This window comes from Mustela lutreola, chromosome 8 (genome assembly GCF_030435805.1).
Source record: "Mustela lutreola isolate mMusLut2 chromosome 8, mMusLut2.pri, whole genome shotgun sequence".
Classification (NCBI taxonomy): Eukaryota; Metazoa; Chordata; class Mammalia; order Carnivora; family Mustelidae; genus Mustela; species Mustela lutreola.
The window spans coordinates 50,399,751-50,420,461 of NC_081297.1; positions in this window are offsets into that span (position 1 = coordinate 50,399,751).

Below are 20,711 nucleotides of genomic sequence, written 5' to 3' on the forward strand. Positions count from 1 at the left end.
GTAGATGTTAGATTCGACGTTATAACATGATCCTCCTTTGACTCAGTTAATGAAGTCTTTGTATTATGTTTTACCAACAAAATGACACCATCTTTCTTTCTGTGGTACTTAGTGCTTCCCATAATCCTTGCGAAGAATGCTTTCTGCATCAATATATTTGTTGCTAGCCAGGCCTTTGGAATGGCAAGACCACGGGGCAACAGACAAGTGAATTATATCAAAAGAAATTTTTCAGAGGCACCTGGGTGGCTCAATCATTGGAGTGTCCAAACTTCATCTCAGCTCAGCTCATGGTCTTGGATCATGGGATCAAGCCCCACGTCAGGCTCTGTGTTCAGTATGGAGTCTGCTGGAGATTGTCCCCCTCTCCATCTCCCTCCCCCTCCACTTCTCCCTCTGTTGGCCCTTTCTCTCCCTCCCTCAAATAAATAAATAAATAAAATCTTAAAAAAAAAAAAAAAAAAAAGAAAGAAATTTTCCAGTGTTTTCCAACATCCTTCCCTATTCTATGGAGTTTGTGGCTTACTTTTTAAGAGGCAACTCCAAGCCATCAGTTGTCTCTAGTATTAGTTGGGAATCTGCCTATAAGGTTCTGATGGTTTGCATTACAAAATTGAAGTCCCTAAAGCTTAATACTCCAGAACCTATCAAGATCTGAATGAAAAGTTTTACTAAACCAGAAATACAGGCTGAGGCCAATGCTGGAATGGAACTACATTATTTCAGATTGTTTTTCTGTCAATAACAGAGAATTTTCCACCTCAGGGGTGTCAGAGGCAGGCCCCTGGCCAGGGCGGCCTCCACCATTAAAAGATAGTGCCTGGCTAGTTGCCAGGTTAGGATTGCCTCCTGAGACTAAGCGGAATGCCCAAAGAGGAAGTAAACAGCATTGGTTGCTAGCGAAGTTGTTCGTTTAGGTGCACAGCCTGATTCGCTCCCTCCTGTACCCTGCTTGCTGATTGGTCATGTAAACGTATACAAGTGTGTAGACTTCCGGAAATAAAGAGAGAGAAGATACATCTGAACTGGGGCTTCTTGTCGTCCTTGTGGGTCGAGGGCGATAAGGGGGTAACCAGGCAGCAGACTACATTCAAACATTAAATATTTTGTAACATACCATACAGGAATTTACTTAAATATTAGGAATTAAAAAAGAAAAAAGTTCTGTCCTCAAGGGCTCACAGCCTGATGGAAGAGAAAATTACATAGATATTACAGAATATTCATGCTAAGAATTCCAGTAGACATATTTACAAAGAATTAACAGAATTCAGATAAAGACCTGTCTGTCCAGGGGTAAAGCATTCAAACTTGTCTTGAGCGGAATTTAAAGGACAAATACAGGGGTTCCTGGGTGGCTCAATCAGTTAAGTGTCTGCCTTTGGCTCAGGTCATGATCCTGGAGTCCTGGGATGGAGGACTCCCACTCAGTGGGAAGCCTATTTCTCCCTCTGCATCTCCCTCTGCTGCTACCCCTGCTTGTGCTCTCTCACATTCTCTCTCTGTCTCTCTCTTTTTCTCAAATAAATACATAAATAAAATCTTTTTTAAAAGTAAAAGATAAGGGGTGCCTGGGTGGCTCAGTGGGTTAAGCCACTGCCTTCAGCTCAGGTCATGATCTCAGGGCCCTGGGATCGAGTCCCGCATTGGGCTCTCTGCTCAGCAGGGAGCCTGCTTCCCTCTCTCTCTCTGCCTGCCTATCCATCTACTTGTGATTTCCCTCTGTCAAATATATACATAAAAAAATCTAAAAAAAAAAAAGTGAAAGATAAATAGATTTGGTGGCATCTCAGCACAGTGAAAGGACATTGGGGCAGCATTTTTCTTCTAAGATCAGCTGAAACTGAGACATTCCTGGTGCATTGGTTGAGGAAACAGGCTTCTGGGATGGTTATAAGCTACTCAAGTTAACTGCCACTGGGTCTATGGAACCACCCAACAGTGTAGACAAAGGGTTTCCATCATCTCCATCCATTAAGTGAGCTCATCACAGAGGGAACCACTGAAAACTGGCTCACTGGGATATTAGTTCTCAGAAGGAATTGGAGTCCCACTTGCTGCAAGTTGTCTGGCTTCTCACATGTGGTCTTCCTTGTGTCACTGGTCCTAAAGTGACTCTTTCAGTTCCTTTTAGATGCCTTTCATGCACCTTAAACTACACAACTAAAACTGTATTCATTGTTTTCCTCTTCCAAAACACCCCTACACGTAACTCTTTTCTCTCAACCTTAATCTCAGTAAATGGTGTCATTAACCATGCTGTTTCTCAAGCTAGAATCTGTAAATTCCTATTTATTCCTCCCCATTCTTCCAGAAAATTACCAAGTTCTGTACTTCTGCTGCTCTTCAAACTTATATTTGGCTTAGGCAAAATTTTTAAATAAAATAACTTTTTTTTCAGGTAGCAAATTTCTGCTGCAGAAATAATATGATGTTACTGTGACTAATTCCAAATTTAGGAAATTATAAAGTATAACATAGTAAATCTTATATATATAATATATTATTTAATCAATAAAAGAATTTGAAAGCTGTATCTGGCAAGGAGAACTTCTGAAATATGAAGTTTAATATGGCATCAATAATTTTTTTAAGATTATTTATTTATTTATTTGACAGAGAGAGGTCACAAGTAGGCAGAGAGGCAGGAGGAGAGAGAAAGAGGGAAGCAGGCTCCCCGCTGAGCAGAGAGCCTGATGCGGGACTCTATCTCAGGACCCTGGGATCCTAACCTGAGCTGAAGGAAGAGGCTTTAACCCACTGAGCCACCCAGGTGCCCCCGGCATCAATAATTTTTAATATAGACCTTATCATAAGAAAAAGATTTTGCAACTATGTATGGAGATGGATGTTGACTTATTGTGGTGATCATTTCCTAATATATACAAATATTGAATCATTATGTTGTACACCTAAATGTAAAGTTATATGTCAATTATACCTCAATAAAAATAACAATTTATTATATAGGTCATCCATAAATATACAATTAATTAAATGTATAATGAGAATTCGTTTTCACAAATATCACCAATGATTGGTATTTGGTCATTAGTTACATTTGTTTCTAAGAAATGTAGAAGAAATATAGTAGTTAAAATAGTATATTAAAGACCTTAGTTACTTTACTAACCCAATTCAACAAAAATGTATCTTTGAGTTTTATATACTCTAGCTGGGTTGTTTTCTGTAGCATAAATACAGAATATTATCGCCCTCGCCCCGCAAGGACGACAAGACGCCCTGGTTCGGATGCATCTTCTCCCTCTTCTCTCTCTCTCTCTTTCTCTCTTTCTCCCTCTTTATTTCCGCAAGTCTACACACTTATATACGCTTACATGACCAATCAGCGAGCAGGGTACAGGAGGGAGCGAATCAGGCTGTGCACCTAAACGAACAACTTCGCTAGCAACCAATGCTGTTTACTTCCTCTTTGGGCGTTCTGCTTAGTCTCACGAGGCAATCCTAACCTGGCAACTAGCCAGGCGCCATCTTTTAATGGCGGAGGTCGCCCTGGCCAGGGGCCTGCCTCCAACAGAATATATTTTTTAAAGTTATCAGTAGAAAGGAAAGTGTGTTCTTTCTTTTAATTTGTAATCTCAGTTGCTAGGCGTCCTACATTTATACCAGAAGCCAAGCTGCTTGCCCACATCAGGATGTACTTCTTTTGAAATCATCTTATTGCAATGATTCTTATGTGTCCTCTTTTAAAGCTAAAGTAAGGAGTTTCAAAAAGGAGTAAATTATGTCCTTGAATATGTTTGACAGTTTGATACGTGAGTGAGTTTGACAAAACTAAAACCCTTAACTGCTGAGTACGTACTGTGCTGCGAAGCAGTGGACCACAGAGTCTGTGAATTAATCTCCAGCAGCCTTTATATTTTGCCAAGTCTGTCATGCTAAAAAATAAAGCTACAAATTAAGTACTTAGAAATACTTTGAGACTTTGATGGCTTTGTCTTTGAGAGTTTCCTAGAGTTCACACTTGTCTCTTTCATAATAACAGTGACTGTAAGTTTTAGTTTATCGATCCCAATGTAGAAGCTAGATTCTCAGCCTGTTCACTGAAAGAAGTTAGGCTTCTTTCAAACCTGCAGTTTGTCCATCAGGCAGAATATCTGGATGGCTAAATCAACCTGCCATTTAAATTTATCTCAGGTTCAAGCATGATTTCTACCGTCTATCTTGCTTAAAATATATTTGAATTGTTTTAAATATATTATCTTATCTTTCCAAAATGAAAATGGAAAACAACTGTTGCAACTTTTCTTCCAGGATATACCTACAAGGAAGACTTGTTTTGGCTTTTCTTGCTTGCTTGCTTGCTTGCTTGCTTTTTTTAATGTAATGTTATCCATCTGTCTATTTATCTGTGTATTTTTTTATTTTAGAAAGAAAGAGAGAGCCCGAGAAGGAAGGACAGAAGCGGAGGGAGAGACAACCTCAAGCAGACTCCAGGAGAAGCACAGAGCCTGACGCGGGACTCAATCCCAGGACGCCCAAGATCATGACCTTAGCCAAAACCAGGAGTCAGAGGGAGGAGTCAAGATGGTGGAGAAGTAGCAGGCTGAGACTTCTTCAGCTAGCAGGAGATCAGCTAGATAGCTTATCTAAAGATTGGAAACACCTACAAATCCATTGGCAGATCAAAGAGAAGAAGAACAGCAATTCTGGACAGAAAACAACCACTTTCTGAAAGGTAGGACCGGCGGAGAAGTGAATCCAAAGCAACGGGAAGATAGACCCCGGGGGGAGGGGCCGGCTCCCGGCAAGCGGCGGAGCAACGGAGCACAAAATCAGGACTTTTAAAAGTCTGTTCCGCTGAGGGTCATCGCTCCAGAGGCTAAACCAGGGTGAAGCCCACACGGGGTCAGCGTGGCCTAAGGTCCTGCAGGTTCACAGAAGGATCGGTGGTGTCTGAGTGTTGCAGAGCTTGCGGGTATTGGAACGGGAAAACCGGCTACAGAGACAGAGCCGACAGTAAGATCACAGCTCCGGGTTACCTTGAACCGGTCACAGGCTTGGTGAGCTCAGAGCGTGGCCGGAGGTCAGGAGAAGGGTGGAAAAGAAATTACCATGCTAATGGACATCAGAAGAAAGCAGGAGTGGCAATCCTTATATCACATCAATTAGATTTTAAGCCAAAGACTATAATAAGAGATGAGGAAGGACACTATATCATACTCAAAGGGTCTGTCCAACAAGAAGATTTAACAATTTTAAATATCTATGCCCCCAACGTGGGAGCAGCCAACTATATAAACCAATTAATAACAAAATCAAAGAAACACATCAACAATAATACAATAATAGTAGGGGACTTTAACACTCCCCTCACTGAAATGGACAGATCATCCAAGCAAAAGATCAGCAAGGAAATAAAGGCCGTAAACGACACACTGGACCAGATGGACATCACAGATATATTCAGAACATTTCATCCCAAAGCAACAGAATACACATTCTTCTCTAGTGCACATGGAACATTCTCCAGAATAGATCACATCCTCGGTCCTAAATCAGGACTCAACCGGTATCAAAAGATTGGGATCATTCCCTGCATATGTTCAGACCACAATGCGCTAAAGCTAGAACTCAACCACAAAAGGAAGATTGGAAAGAACCCAAATACATGGAGACTAAACAGCATCCTTCTAAAGAATGAATGGGTCAACCGGGAAATTAAAGAAGAATTGAAAAAAATCATGGAAACAAATGATAATGAAAATACAATGGTTCACAATCAGTGGGACACAACAAAGGCAGTCCTGAGAGGAAAATATTTAGCGGTACAAGCCTTTCTCAAGAAACAAGAAAGGTCTCAGGTACACAACCTAACCCTACACTAAAGGAGCTGGAGAAAGAACAAGAAAGAAACCCTAAGCCTGGCAGGAGAAGAGAAATCATAAAGATCAGAGCAGAAATCAATGAAATAGAAATCAAAAAAACAATAGAGCAAATCAACAAAACTAGGAGCTGGTTCTTTGAAAGAATTAATAAAATTGATAAACCCCTGGCCAGACTTATCAAAAAGAAAAGAGAAAGGACCCAAATAAATAAAATCATGAATGAAAGAGGAGAGATCACAACTAACACCAAAGAAATACAAACTATTATAAGAACATACTATGAGCAACTCTACGCCAACAAATTTGACAATCTGGAAGAAATGGATGCATTCCTAGAAACATATAAACTATCACAACTGAACCAGGAAGAAATAGAAAGCCTGAACAGACCCATAACCAGTAAGGAGATTGAAACAGTCATTAAAAATCTCCAAACAAACAAAAGCCCAGGGCCAGACGGCTTCCCGGGGGAATTCTACCAAACATTTAAAGAAGAACTAATTCCTATTTTCCCGAAACTGTTCCAAAAAATAGAAATGGAAGGAAAACTTCCAAACTCATTTTATGAGGCCAGCATCACCTTGATCCCAAAACCAGACAAGGATCCCATCAAAAAAGAGAGCTATAGACCAATATCCTTGATGAACACAGATGCGAAAATACTCAACAAAATACTAGCCAATAGGATTCAACAGTACATTAAAAGGATTATTCACCACGACCAAGTGGGATTTATTCCAGGGCTGCAAGGTTGGTTCAACATCCGCAAATCAGTCAATGTGATACAACACATCAATAAAAGAAAGAACAAGAACCATATGATACTCTCAATAGATGTTGAAAAGCATTTGACAAAGTACAGCATCCCTTCCTGATCAAAACTCTTCAAAGTGTAGGGATAGAGGGCACATACCTCAATATCATCAAAGCCATCTATGAAAAACCCACCGCAAATATCATTCTCAATGGAGAAACACTAAAAGCTTTTCCGCTAAGGTCAGGAACACGGCAGGGATGTCCATTATCACCACTGCTATTAAACATAGTACTAGAAGTCCTAGCCTCAGCAATCAGACAACAAAAGGAAATTAAAGGCATCCAAATCGGCAAAGAAGAAGTCAAATTATCACTCTTCGCAGATGATATGATACTATATGTGGAAAACCCAAAAGACTCCACTCCAAAACTGCTCGAACTTGTACAGGAATTCAGTAAAGTGTCAGGATATAAAATCAATGCACAGAAATCAGTTGCATTTCTCTACACCAACAGCAAGACAGAAGAAAGAGAAATTAAGGAGTCAATCCCATTTACAATTGCACCCAAAACCATAAGATACCTAGGAATAAACCTAACCAAAGAGGCACAGAATCTATACTCAGAAAAGTATAAAGTACTCATGAAAGAAATTGAGGAAGACACAAAGAAATGGAAAAATGTTCCATGCTCCTGGATTGGAAGAATAAATATTGTGAAAATGTCTATGCTACCTAAAGCAATCTACACATTTAATGCAATTCCTATCAAAGTACTATCCATCTTTTTCAAAGAAATGGAACAAATAATTCTAAAATTTATATGGAACCAGAAAAGACCTCGAATAGCCAAAGGGATATTGAAAAAGAAAGCCAACATTGGTGGCATCACAATTCCGGACTTCAGGCTCTATTACAAAGCTGTCATCATCAAGACAGCATGGTACTGGCACAAAAACAGACACATAGATCAATGGAACAGAATAGAGAGCCCAGAAATAGACCCTCAACTCTATGGTCAACTAATCTTCGACAAAGCAGGAAAGAATGTCCAATGGAAAAAAGACAGCCTCTTCAATAAATGGTGCTGGGAAAATTGGACAGCCACATGCAGAAAAATGAAATTGGACCATATCCTTACACCACACATGAAAATAGACTCAAAATGGATGAAGGACCTTAATGTGCGAAAGGAATCCATCAAATTCCTTGAGGAGAACACAGGCAGCAACCTCTTCGACCTCAGCCGCAGCAACATCTTCCTAGGAACATCGCCAAAGGCAAAGGAAGCAAGGGCAAAAATGAACTATTGGGATTTCATCAAGATCAAAAGCTTTTGCACAGCAAAGGAAACAGTTAACAAAATCAAAAGACAACTGACAGAATGGGAGAAGATATTTGCAAACGACATATCAGATAAAGGACTAGTGTCCAAAATCTATAAAGAACTTAGCAAACTCAACACCCAAAGAACAAATAATCCAATCAAGAAATGGGCAGAGGACAAGAACAGACATTTCTGCAAAGAAGACATCCAGATGGCCAAGAGACACATGAAAAAGTGCTCCATATCACTCAGCATCAGGGAAATACAAATCAAAACCACAATGAGATATCACTTCACACCAGTCAGAATGGCTAAAATCAACAAGTAAGGAAATGACAGATGCTGGCGAGGATGCGGGGAAAGGGGAACCCTCCTATACTGTTGGTGGGAATGCAAGCTGGTGCAACCACTCTGGAAAACAGCATGGAGGTTCCTCAAAATGTTGAAAATAGAACTGCCCTATGACCCAGCAATTGCACTATTGGGCATTTACCCTAAAGATACAAACGTAGTGATCCAAAGGGGCACGTGCACCTGAATGTTTATAGCAGCAATGTCCACAATAGCCAAACTATGGAAAGAACCTAGATGTCCACCAACAGATGAATGGATCAAGAAGATGTGGTATATATACACAATGGAATACTATGCAGCCATCAAAAGAAATGAAATCCTGCCATTTACGTCAACATGGATGGAACTAGAGTGTATCATGCTTAGCGAAATAAGTCAAGCCGAGAAAGATAACTCTCATATGATCTCCCTGATATGAGGAAGTGGTGATGCAACATGGGGGCTTAAGTGGGTAGGAGAAGAATCAATGAAACAAGATGGGATTGGGAGGGAGACAAAGCATAAGTGACTCTTAATCTCACTAACAAACTGAGGGTTGCTGGGGGGAGGGGGGTTGGGAGAAGGGGGGTGGAGTTATGGACATTGGGGAGGGTCTGTGCTTTAGTGTGTGCTGTGATGTGTGTAAACCTGGCGATTCACAGACCTGTACCCCTGGGGATAAATATATATGTTTATAAAAAATAAAAAATTTAAAAAAAAAAAAAAAAACAGGTGTCAGACACTCAATTGACTGAGAGCCACCCAGGTGCCTGGAAGCCTTGTTTTTTGAAAACCACATAACCTAAGAGGGCCCCTCTTCAGGCTGGAAGGGGCGTCCTTAAAGCAGCACCCTGCCCAGATTAGCCCCTAGCCCTGCCAGGAAGGTACGCCTTGGACCTCAATTTCTAAAGTGCATCTTGCTGGTATTCTGTCTTTTTGGTTTGTTCTTCTTTTCGAATCTGTTGTTTGAGATATTTGTTTATTTAAACCTTTTTAAAACTCACTAAAAACAGAAAGAAATGTGATAATGGATTATTAACTCAGAATCTGTTTTCTAACTGATGTTGACATTCATTCATTATGTCCTACTGATTTTCTATTCCTTACCTGTTGCCAAACTCCAGCTGGGATTTGTTTTAGTTGCATCAAAACCCTTCATAAAAGGAAAAAAAAGCAAAACAAACCAAGAAACCAAAAACTTCTTTAGTTCTTTAACGGGCTTTTGCTAGGTTACTCTGCTCATCTTGTCTGTATTCAAATTTTGGATATTTTGTTCACTGTGGATTCTTCTGCATTTTGACATTTTAACACAAATATTGCATGAAAGTATCAATTATCTTTTTTTAAAGATTTTATTTATTTATTTAAGAGAAAGAGGGTGAAAGCGAGAGAGAGAGAGAGAGAGAACCCATAAGCAGGGGGAGGAGCAGAGAGAGAGGGAGAAGCAGACTCCTCATTGAGCACGGAGCCCATTGTGGGGCTCCATCCCAGGATCCCGAGATCTGACCAGAGCTGAAGGCAGATGCCTAACTGACTAAGCCACCCAGAAACCCCTCATTCATCTTAATTATTGAGTTGTTTGAAACCTTTGTGAATTTTGGACCCAGGGAGAGTGCCTTACTCCCATCACCCTAGTCCTGGCCCTGATAACAACAAGTGGCTTATAAGAAAAAATATTTATTTCCTATTCGCCTTTCATTGGGGTTACAGGTCACTGCAACTCTGATGGGCTCAGCTGGGCTGTGCTCAACTTGGCTGCACATGTCCTCTCTTTCCAGAACCCTGATGAAGGAGTAGTCTCTTTGTGGGACATTCTCTTCTCATGGTAGAGAAGAAGAGGAAGGGTGGCTTAGCTCAGGTTGCCATAGCAAAATGAAACAGACTGAGTGGCTTAAACAACACAAATCTATTTCTCACAGCTCTGAAGGCTGAAAGTCTGAGATCAGATGGCCAGTGTGGTCAGGTTCTGGTGAGAGCTCTCTTCCTGGCTGCAGATGGCCACCATCTCCCCGTGTCCTCAGAGTCAGATAGAATGGGCTCCAGGCTCTCCCGCTTCTTATAAGGACACTAATCCCACTATGGAGGCCACACCCTCATAACTTCACCTCAACCTAATTACCTCCCAAAGGCCTCAACTCCAAATATCATCACATGGAGGGTTAGTGCTCTAACACATGAATTTTGCAGGGATATGACATTCGGTTCATAGCAAAGGAGCTCTGCGATGAATTACGCCCAGTGTCTTAAAGCTTCCGCCTGGAACTGGCATCCTGTCATTCTTCCCATGTTCCATTGGTCAAAGCAGTCACAGGACCAAATCTGAATTCAAAAAGTGTATAATCTGTCTTCTGAAAGAGATAAAATATCAAGAATAGTCCAATTTACTACACTCTCTTTGGCAAAAACCTGAACTCTGGAATACATGACGTTGGAGTCCCTGGGCCTGTTGACAACTCTTTCGGTTCCCCTCTCCGGAGCATTCTAGGACGGTGCTCACTCCCCCCATTTAAAGATAGGTATAGATATATGGGGGCACCCAGCTGGCTCAGATGGTAGAGCATGTGACTCTTGATCTTGGCGTTGTAAGTTTGAGCCCCCCCACTGGGTGTAGAGATTGCTTAAATTTTTTTAAAAAAATAATAGGTATAGCCATGTGAAATATAGTGATATTTCACTTCCAAGCAGAAGCATTAAGTGACAATGCATAATTAACCTCCTTTCCTTTTTGTACTTCATCAGTTATGAAAGCCTAGGTCATCAGGATGAGCCTCAGTCAGCCTGTGTCTTGAATGAACAGACCCCCTAACAGCCCACTACGAACATGGAGTATGAGACCGACAGCCACTGGGATCTGAGGGTTCTTTGTTGCGGCGGCATAACCTAGCCCACCCGACCAGCATATTCCACCTCTAGGGATGGTTCCCCTTCCTACAGCCTGGCATATCCATTTCTAGGAAACAAACACCAGTCTTCCCTGAGAGGTTCTAAAACTCATCAGTGAAAATTGAAAAGAAGCAGGGAGACTTACATAAGCTCAAAATATCTCCTTACAAAATATTTATTAACTACAGAAAAAAGAATAGTAAGTTTACAATGAGAAACCTGACAGACCAACTTAGCAAAATGATAGAATTTTATGTTAGAGGTAATGGGATCAATAAGTATCATTCGCCTCCTGAAAGGATGCATTGTGAAGGACATGACACTTGTGTGGTATTACTGGTAAAAATGCACACCCTGAATGTAATCCTAAGACACAGAAAGGACCAAATTGAAGGAGATTCTTTAAAACAACCAAGGGTTGGGGCACCTGCATGGCTCAGTTGGTTGAGCATCTGCCTTTGGTTCAGATCACAATCTCAGGATCCTGGGATAGAACCCCGCATCTGGCTCCCTGCTTGGCCAGAAGCCTGTTTCTCCCTCTCCCATTCCCGCTGCTTGTGTTCCCTCTCTCAAGTGTCTGGTTTTTGCTCAGTACATGATCTCAAGGTCTTGGGATCGAGCCCCAGCAGGGCCTCCACTCAGCAGGGAGTCTGCTTGAAGATTTCTCCTTTTATCGCCTACTAAATAATAATAAATAAATAAATAAAATAAATATCAAAGTGTCAGGAGTACCCAAGAAGATGTGAATTGAGTTCAGAAGTAAAAAGTAGAACCTATGGTGAGTGCTGTGAAATGTGTAAGCCTGATGATTCACAGACCTGTACCCCTGGGGCAAATAATACATTCTATGTTAAAAAAAAAAAAAAAAAAAGTAAAAGGTAGAGAAAGTTATATGACACAGGGACATTGCAGATCGTTAGAAACAATGTGCTTTCCAGTAAGTAGTTCTGGGATGACTATCCACATGGAGAAAATGAAATTAAACCATGACTCACAGCATACCCCAAAATAAATTTCAGGTGGATTAAATATAAAAGTATTAAAAGTGGGGAATCTGACTGGCTCAGTCATTGGAGCATGCAACTCTTGATCTCAGAGTTGTAAGTTTTGAGTCCCATGTTGGGTGTAAAGATTACTTAAAAATAAAATCTCTTTTTTTAAAATATTTTATTTATTTATTTGACAGACAGAGATCACAAATAGGCAGAGAGGCAGGCAGAGTTGGAGGCTCCAGAACAAGCTCCCTACTGACCAGAGAGCCCGATGTGGGGCTTGATCCCAGAACCCTGAAATCATGACCTGAGCCAAAGGCAGAGGTTTTACCCACTGAGCCACCCAAGCACCCCTAAAAATAATATCTTAAATAAAGAAAGTCTGAGAAGCAAAATTATAAGCTACAAACTCTTTAAATATATATATATAGAAAAAATAACTTTATAACTTTGAGATAGGAAAAGATTTCTTTTAAAAGGTACAGTGAGCAGAAGCCACAGGGGAAGTTGATAAACTTGACAGTATCAAAAGGGACCATAAGGAGAGGGGGAAAGATCAACATAACACTGTATGTTAACTATACTGGAATTTTTAAACTGTAACAATAAATAAGTAGATAAATAAATTAAAAATAGATCCTCAACAAACAGAAGGTCTATGTAGTGAAAGTAACACAAAATATTAGAATTCAGAACATATGAATAACTGATTTTTTAAAAAGATTTTATTTATTTGAGAGAGAGCATGAGCGAGGAGAGGGGCAGAGGGAAAGGGAGAAGTAGACCCCCCCCCACTCAATCTCTTTGAATCTCAGCTTTCTTATCTGTAAAATGGGAGTAAATGTGGAGCACCCAGCATGAAAAGCAGAGCATGAAAAAGCTTGAGATGGGTTAGGATTAGAGATAGTTAGGCCAGTTCATTTTCTTAATGCTAGCCAGCCATGAGGATGACCTTAAAACATAAGTCAAGGGTACCTTACCAACTGATAACACTTTTTTAAAGATTTTATTTATTTTATTTGACAGACAGAGATTACAAGTAGGCAGAGAGGCAGGCAGAGAGAGAGAGAGAGGAAGCAGGCTCCCTGCCGAGCAGAAAGCCTGATGTGGGGCTCCATCCCAGGACCCTGGGATCATGACCCGAGCCGAAGGCAGAGGCTTTAACCCACTGAGCCACCCAGGTGCCCCCCAACTGATAACATTTCGAGTTACTTTATTGAGGGGATTTCCATACCACAAAGACTTAGGAGAAAAAGAAGAAAGCAAACAAATCAAGCTACTGCCTACTTGCCTATACCACTTGTGACATGTAAATTAGATGATAGATGATACACAGATAGTTGATAGATAAAATAGATGCATTTTGAATCTTAATATATTATATATATTTTGGTAAGCCTTGTAACACAGTAGAAACAGAAAAATATTATTTTAATTGTAATATGCAATGGAAAGCGGACTTCACAGTGCGACTTCTTCCTTGTCCAGAAGAGGGAGATAGGAAACCACAAATGCCATACAGTTTTTCTAACATTTTGCTTCCTATCTCTCTGACTGAGCAGCGGAAGAAAAGTCTGATTGGGGCCAGGGAGCTACAGGCGTTTGGACAGATAAGCCTGAAGAGTGAGCGACTGTGTCCCACTCTGCCATTCCGGGAGGACAGAACAGAAGGCCCCGCCACCGATGCGCAGGCGTGATCCTCTGTCGGGTCCCTTTCCTTACAGCCTAGGAATCCAGGTGATACGCTTACTGTTCGCTTCCATCCTTTTCACATGCACCAGTTAGAATCCAGAATGTGTTCAGCGTTTTATGGAAAATGGGGTCGTGTTATTGAAGTGTGCACAGGAAGAAATATAAGAGTGGGACATTTTTGTGAAAAGAGCAGTGTTCAAGTTTCTCAGAACTTTGATAGTTTTTAATTCTTCTTAGTGGAAAAAGATAAATATGATTACTTCTGTTTTATTAAATGTGATATCGTCATTAGTTCCTCATGCACATTTCATCTGAAGTTCCTTGAATGGATAAATCCTCCTTCAAGAACCATCAGGACCTGTGTGGGTCCAGTGCTCTTTTCGCTGGCATGTAACATGCCCCTGGAGTCTGTGTCCTAACTTGTTTCACGTTATCCAGACAATTCAAGGAAGAGAAGAGACAATCGGCCAATAAACACATGTAAACATATTCATCCTTGCTAGTCATCAGGGAAATCCAAATTGAAATAAAAAGGAGATACCATTTTAGACTCATGGTATTGGTGGAAATTTAACAGGTACATTTGAATGCGTAGGAAAATGGGCACCTTCGTGCACTGTGAGAGGAGTTTAAATCAGCACGGCCACACTGGAGAGCAATTTAGCACATTTAATACAGTTGCATGCTCCCCGGAAAACACCATTCCACTCCCCCAGAGGTTGAAAACCTGGCTGCACGTTAGACTCACTATCCCAGGGGGTTGTCAACCCACCACCCCACACGAAGCTCTTGCACGTGTGAGTAAGGACACAAATGCGAAAATCTTCACAGCAACATTGTTCATGACAGCATAAAAAATGGAAACAACATGAATGTTCCTCAACAGATGAATTGTGAACTAAAACATGGGGGAGAGTCATTCAGCTGAAAACTAAAGAAACTACAGGGGGTGCCTGGGTGGCTCAGTCAGATAAGCCTCGGGGTCTTGATTTCAGCTCAGGTCATGATCTTGGGGTGGTGAGATTGAGCCCGGCATGGGGCTCCGCCCTGGATGTAGAACTTGCTTAAGATTCTTCTCTCTCTGTCTCTCTCTGCACCCACCCCCCAACTCCCCACTTCTGCTCACACTCTCTCTCAAAAAAAAAAAAAAAAAAAAGGGAGAAGAAAGAAACTACAAATTACAGGTACATGGAGAAAGACGTAACCTAATCTCAGATATAATTTTGGGAAGAAATACTCAAAGAGCACATGCAGTACAATTGTACATTGTGGTTAAAATGAATGGCTTAAGCCCATATATAAATCTTAGATTCGTTTTCTATGACTGCTATAAAAAATTGCCAAATATTTTTTTAAAAATTACCAAGCACTGAATGGCTTAAAATAACACAGATTTATTACCTTGTGTTTCTGGAGAAGAGAAATCTGAAATGGGATTCACTAGTTTAAGATCAAGGTGTCAGCAGGGCTGGGTTCCTTTCTGAAGACTGAGTGTGAGGATCTGTTTTCTGCATTTATTTGGTTATTCTTTATGCTCTCTCTACACCTGGAAGAGTTCATCATTTAAAATAAGGTGATTTCAGGAATGCCTGTCTGGCTCATTCAGCAGAGCATTTGACGCTTATCTTGGGGTTGTGGAGTTGTGAGTTCAAGCCCCATGTTTAGGTGTAGAGATTACTAAAAAACTAATAATAATAATTTAAAGTAAATGAAAAAAATACAATGATGATATGTATCCCCATGACTATCTCAGTGGGATGCTCATGCAAACTGACCAATCTTGTGGAAATTTTATGTCACTAAACTTGATTGCTTTAACCCTCCATGGTCTAACAGAAAACACACTAGACTTGGAGTCCAGAGGTCTGTGTTCAAGTCCCAGGGAATCCTACTATCAATCTAACTATATACAAGTCCATTCACCTCTTGCTTTTCTGTTGCAAGGTAGATTTAAGAGTCAAAAGAGGCAATGCAGGGGCACGGGGTTCAATCATTTAAGCGCCTGCCTTCGGCTCAGGTCATGATCCCAGGGTCCTGGGATCCAGCCCGAGTCTGGCTCTCTGCTTAGTGAGAAGCCTGTTTCTCCCTCTCCCACTCCCCCTGCTTGTGTTCCCTCTCTCACTGTGTCTCTATCAAATACACTTGATCTTAGCCAAAAGGCCGAGAAGCGATGTGTCTCTATCAAATAAATAGATACATTTTTTTAAAAAGAGACAATGCACATGAAAGCCCTGTGAAAGTGTTGAAACACAGAGGACATTGGGTGAAGGAGAGAAGAAGTGAGTGGGGGAAATCAGAGGGGGAGACAAACCATGAGAGACCGTGGACTCTGAGAAGCATACAGGGTTTTGGAGGGGAGAAGGATTGGGATTGGGGAAGGGCTGGGGGTGGGTATTATGGAGGGCACGTATTGCGTAGAGCACTGGGTGTGGTACATAAACAATGAATTTTGGAACACTGAAAAAATAAAATTAAATTAAAAAAAAAAACTAAAGAAACTGAGCTGTCACATTAGAAAGCAAACGGATAAACAAATACCTTCTAAATTGCTGATCCCACCCCCCACAATGGAGGCTCAAGGAGTAACTCCCTATGGGTGTGTCTGTTAGCCTTGTTAACATTCATTGTGCTACAAATGCCAGAAAACCCAACTCAAGGGTGAGGAGAACTTGCAGGCTCACAGGAACAAAAGTCCAGTAATTTGGGTGAAGTCAGGTGCAAACTGGCTCACAGGCTTAAACCATGGCACCTGGTAGAGCGGCATCTCTCAGTTCTGTGCATGTGTGTCTGAGCTTCATCTTCAGAATGGATCTCCTGAATCATTCTCAAACCACTGAATCCTGCAGAAGAAAAAGTTACTCTTCCTCTCTTTCCAGTAAAATACAAGCTTCCAGGAAACGTGTTTGTCTTCTCTCATCACTAGATCTCTGGCATCTACATCAATGCCAGCATGTGGGATTTGCTCAGGAGACCTTAATCAAATTACCAATAAATAAACCTCAACACTGTTAAATAAGTTAACCTTCATTCTTCTGCCTTTCTTTCATTTTTTAATTTATATTTGAAGATAAATGTCTGTTCCACACACATAAGCATGGTGTATATATACCACGTATGTACCATATATACTTAGGATGTGTAATACTGAAATTATCCACCATAAACTCATCACACTGAATAAGCTGCATCTACCAGTATGCTTCCCTATCTGATGCCTGTTTTCTCCTTTCAGAAGTGACTACAACACTGAATTTTATTTATCATTTTGTTGTCTTTTTTTTCTTTTTTTTTTTTTTTTTTTTTTTTTTTTTTTTTTTTAGCTAGGCTCTGTGCCCCGCATGGAGCACAACGCAGGGCTCGAACTCACCACCCTGAGATCAAGACCTGAGCTGAGATCAAGAGTCAGATGCTTAACCAAGTAAGCCATTTTTTTAAAAAAATTACATATTTGCCTAAATACAGATTATCAATGGTCCATTTCTGAGCTTTCTAAATGTGGTTTCATTTTGCATGTAATCTTCTAGAATTTGCTTCTTTTGCTGTTGTTGCTTTTACTCAATATCCTGTTCCTGAGAATCATCTCTGCTGTTAAGTATAACTGTGGTTTGTTTTTCACTGCTGTATTTAATTCTATCACGTGACTAGATCAAATTCTCTTTATGCTCTCTCCAGCCAGGGAAAACTTGCCTTGTTTCTAATTTGGGGCTGGGGCAAACAGGGATGCTGTGAACATTCTTGGATGTGATGCTCATATGCAAGGGTTTCTCTGGACGGTGGTCTTTACCCTGGTACACCTGTGGTCTTATCACAGAGAGTTGTAAGGAACTCGATTTTCGGATTCTCAGTTTCCACATACATTCTTCCCTGAATTCATTTGCCTGAAGACTGAAGACTGATGACTGATGACTGTCCTGGAGGCTCAGTTTTGCTAGTACCATCTATCTTTTTACAGTTGCCCTCTGGCCAAAGGTGCACTGACTGTTCTCACCCAGAATCTGCTGCATTGGTGCATGCCCGGACACCCGCAGGTCAGTTACGTAAAAACCTCTGGCCAGAAGGGGAGCACCGGAAGCAAAGGTGCCATGGCTGAGGAAGCAGATGACTCTAATGACTGGGGAGCAGCTGTCAGTTTATTAAACATTCTGCGGATGACCAAATTGTCAGACATTTCTTAAAGAATTCAAAGAAAAATCCATTTCATTCCCATACAGCTATTTATATGAAAAGTTTTTTCATCCCTTCCATTTGTCATAAACAAAATAAAAATGGAAAGAGAATCCATGCTACCTCCTGTCTTATTTCAGAAATAAGTAAAGATCATCCCAAGAAATATGAACTGGTTGGGAAATTAAAGCCCCCATCCATTTTCCTAAAAGATGCTTCTCCAATAAAATTTTACCTTTTATGTTTAATAATTACTTGGTGAGTTCTGTAATATATTGTTTGATTGACTATGTAATACTAATAACTTTAATAATAACTGAGGACAATGTTTCCTAACACTTAAAGAGTCCTAAAGTCAAAAGAAAGAAAATAAATTTCAATCAGTTAAAACTTATTTTATGTGTATTTTTATCCCATAGGTTTATGATAAAAGAACACTTAGGACAAGAAAACATTTTCAAACATAAAATATATTTTGTTAAGATAAAATTCTATGGAGAAAGTAGAATGGAAACATGGATGCAAAGAGATAAAAGAATAATGTAAAATTTCTGTTAAAAAGAGCTCATCCAGGTGCCTGGGTGGCTCAGCTGGTTATGCATCTGCTTTTGGCTCAGATCTTTGTGTCCTGGGATGGAGTCCCAAAGCAGACTCCCCAATCAGCAGGGAGTCTGCTTCTCCCTATCCTAAGCCTCTCCCCTCACCCCTCTTTGCGCTCTCACTCTCTCTCTCAAATAAATAAATAAAATCTTAAAAAAAAAAAAAAAAAGCTCACCCAAGGACTTTTTTTTATAAAGGTGTATACCAAGTTACTTTGGTAGTTAGATTCATTAGAAGTGTTTTATTTATTCAAAAAAAAATTTTTTGGAGTGTAGTTGACATACAATATTATATTAGTTTCAGGTGTACAACACGGAGATTCAACCCATTGGGTATATTTTAAAATATGAAATAACAGCTTTAATATTTAAAATATGAAAACATTTGTCATTTAGACTGTTTTATATAGGATAAAATATTTTAGATATCAACCCAAAAATGTTCAGAGGGGTAGAGAGTTTTACAAGAATACCTTAGTTGGCACAGAAGCAAAAAATTCTGAAGACTGCTGTTCTAGGGTAGAAGTGCTTGGTCTTAAGGTAGTGAAAGTATTAGTCTTTATGGTATGAAGTCAAATTATTTCGCAAGATGATTGTACCAATTTACACGCTCTCCAGAAATCCATTTACTTTGCTAATAGGTCACTTGAATTTGCTAATGAGTTAGCTGAATTCTCCAGGAGTAGAAAAACATTTTTTCTTGCCAACTCTTTAGTGTTCATGGAGCCATGTTCCTTCGTTAGTGCCAAAGGCAAGATCTCAGTCAATTTCGACCTTCATGTATTCACCAAGTGTTTTTCAACCTGCTGGCTTTGGTTTGCGCTACTCCCTGTGCTTGGGATGCCCTCTCCACCCAAGTCCTACCAGTTTATCACCCATGCTTCTTCTGGTCTGAGCTTAAATGTCATTTGTTCAAAAAGTCCTTCCACAACCATGCTCCCTGAAGTGTCCTAATTCTCCACCACAGAACCCTGTAGTTTATATGGGTTAGGAATGATATATTTGCTTCTTTGCTCATATATTGTCTGTCTCTTGCACTGGATGGCAAGCTCCTTGAAGGCAAGAACTGTACCTGTTTTATTCACCTACATATGCTCCAACATTTAATATAGTTCCTGATACATAGTGAAATCTCCATAAGTACCTGCTAAATAAACAAATGGACAAATGACTTTTTTTTTCAGGCCGTAACAGAAAAACAGACATCATCCTTAATCTAGTCATTGGTGGATTTGAGCAGGATGTGACAGGTGCTTCCATGAATAAAAAGGTTATTCAGGCTTTAGTGCTCATTTTCATTTTGACCTGTTTAAAAAATTCTAAAACACCCCTTTTATGACCACACCTCCTCCTTTTTAAATTCCTTTTTCCCCTGCCTCTTTTTAAAAATCCCTTCCTTTTTTTTTTTTACTCCCCTATAATATATTCAATTCTAAGAAGATGGATAAATTTGGTAATTTTGCAAATGAAAGGAGAACATTTCTCTTTGATTTCCCCCCAATCTCCAGTTCCACGTTTCCAGGTGAATTTGGACTGTCAGGGATTGTATACACAATCACTAGTGATAGAGTTCAGCATGTGTGACCCCAAAAGAGGGCATCTTGGCATACTAAATATTTTAAGCTGAAGGAAGTTGAAAAATGGTGGGTATTGGAAGGATTCCCTGATCATCTCATAAAGCAGACAGTTAGACTTCCATATGAGAGACGCCCTCCCCTTACCGGAATACTTATCCCCCAAAATGGAGAGGAATCTGAAGGAATAGACCTTGCTGAGGGTCCCCCAATTTATTACAATTAGCTCATACCCTCTTGTCCATTACATTTTCCCACACTTTTCTTTCTTTATCAAATCTAGCATAAAAATGCCCTGGGTGGCTCAATCAGTTAAGCAGCTGGCTTGATTTTGGCTCCAGTCGTGATCTCAGGGTCATGAGATCAAGCCCTCATTGGGCTCCACACTCAGTGGGGAGTCTGCTCTGTCCCTCCTCCCTCTCTCTTGCTCTTTCTCTAAAATAAATAAGTAATTCGTTTTTAAAAAAAATTCACAGGTCTTGTTTTCCTTATGAAGACTTCCATGTCACACAAAACTTACTTTAAGTAGATTTGTAGGCTTTT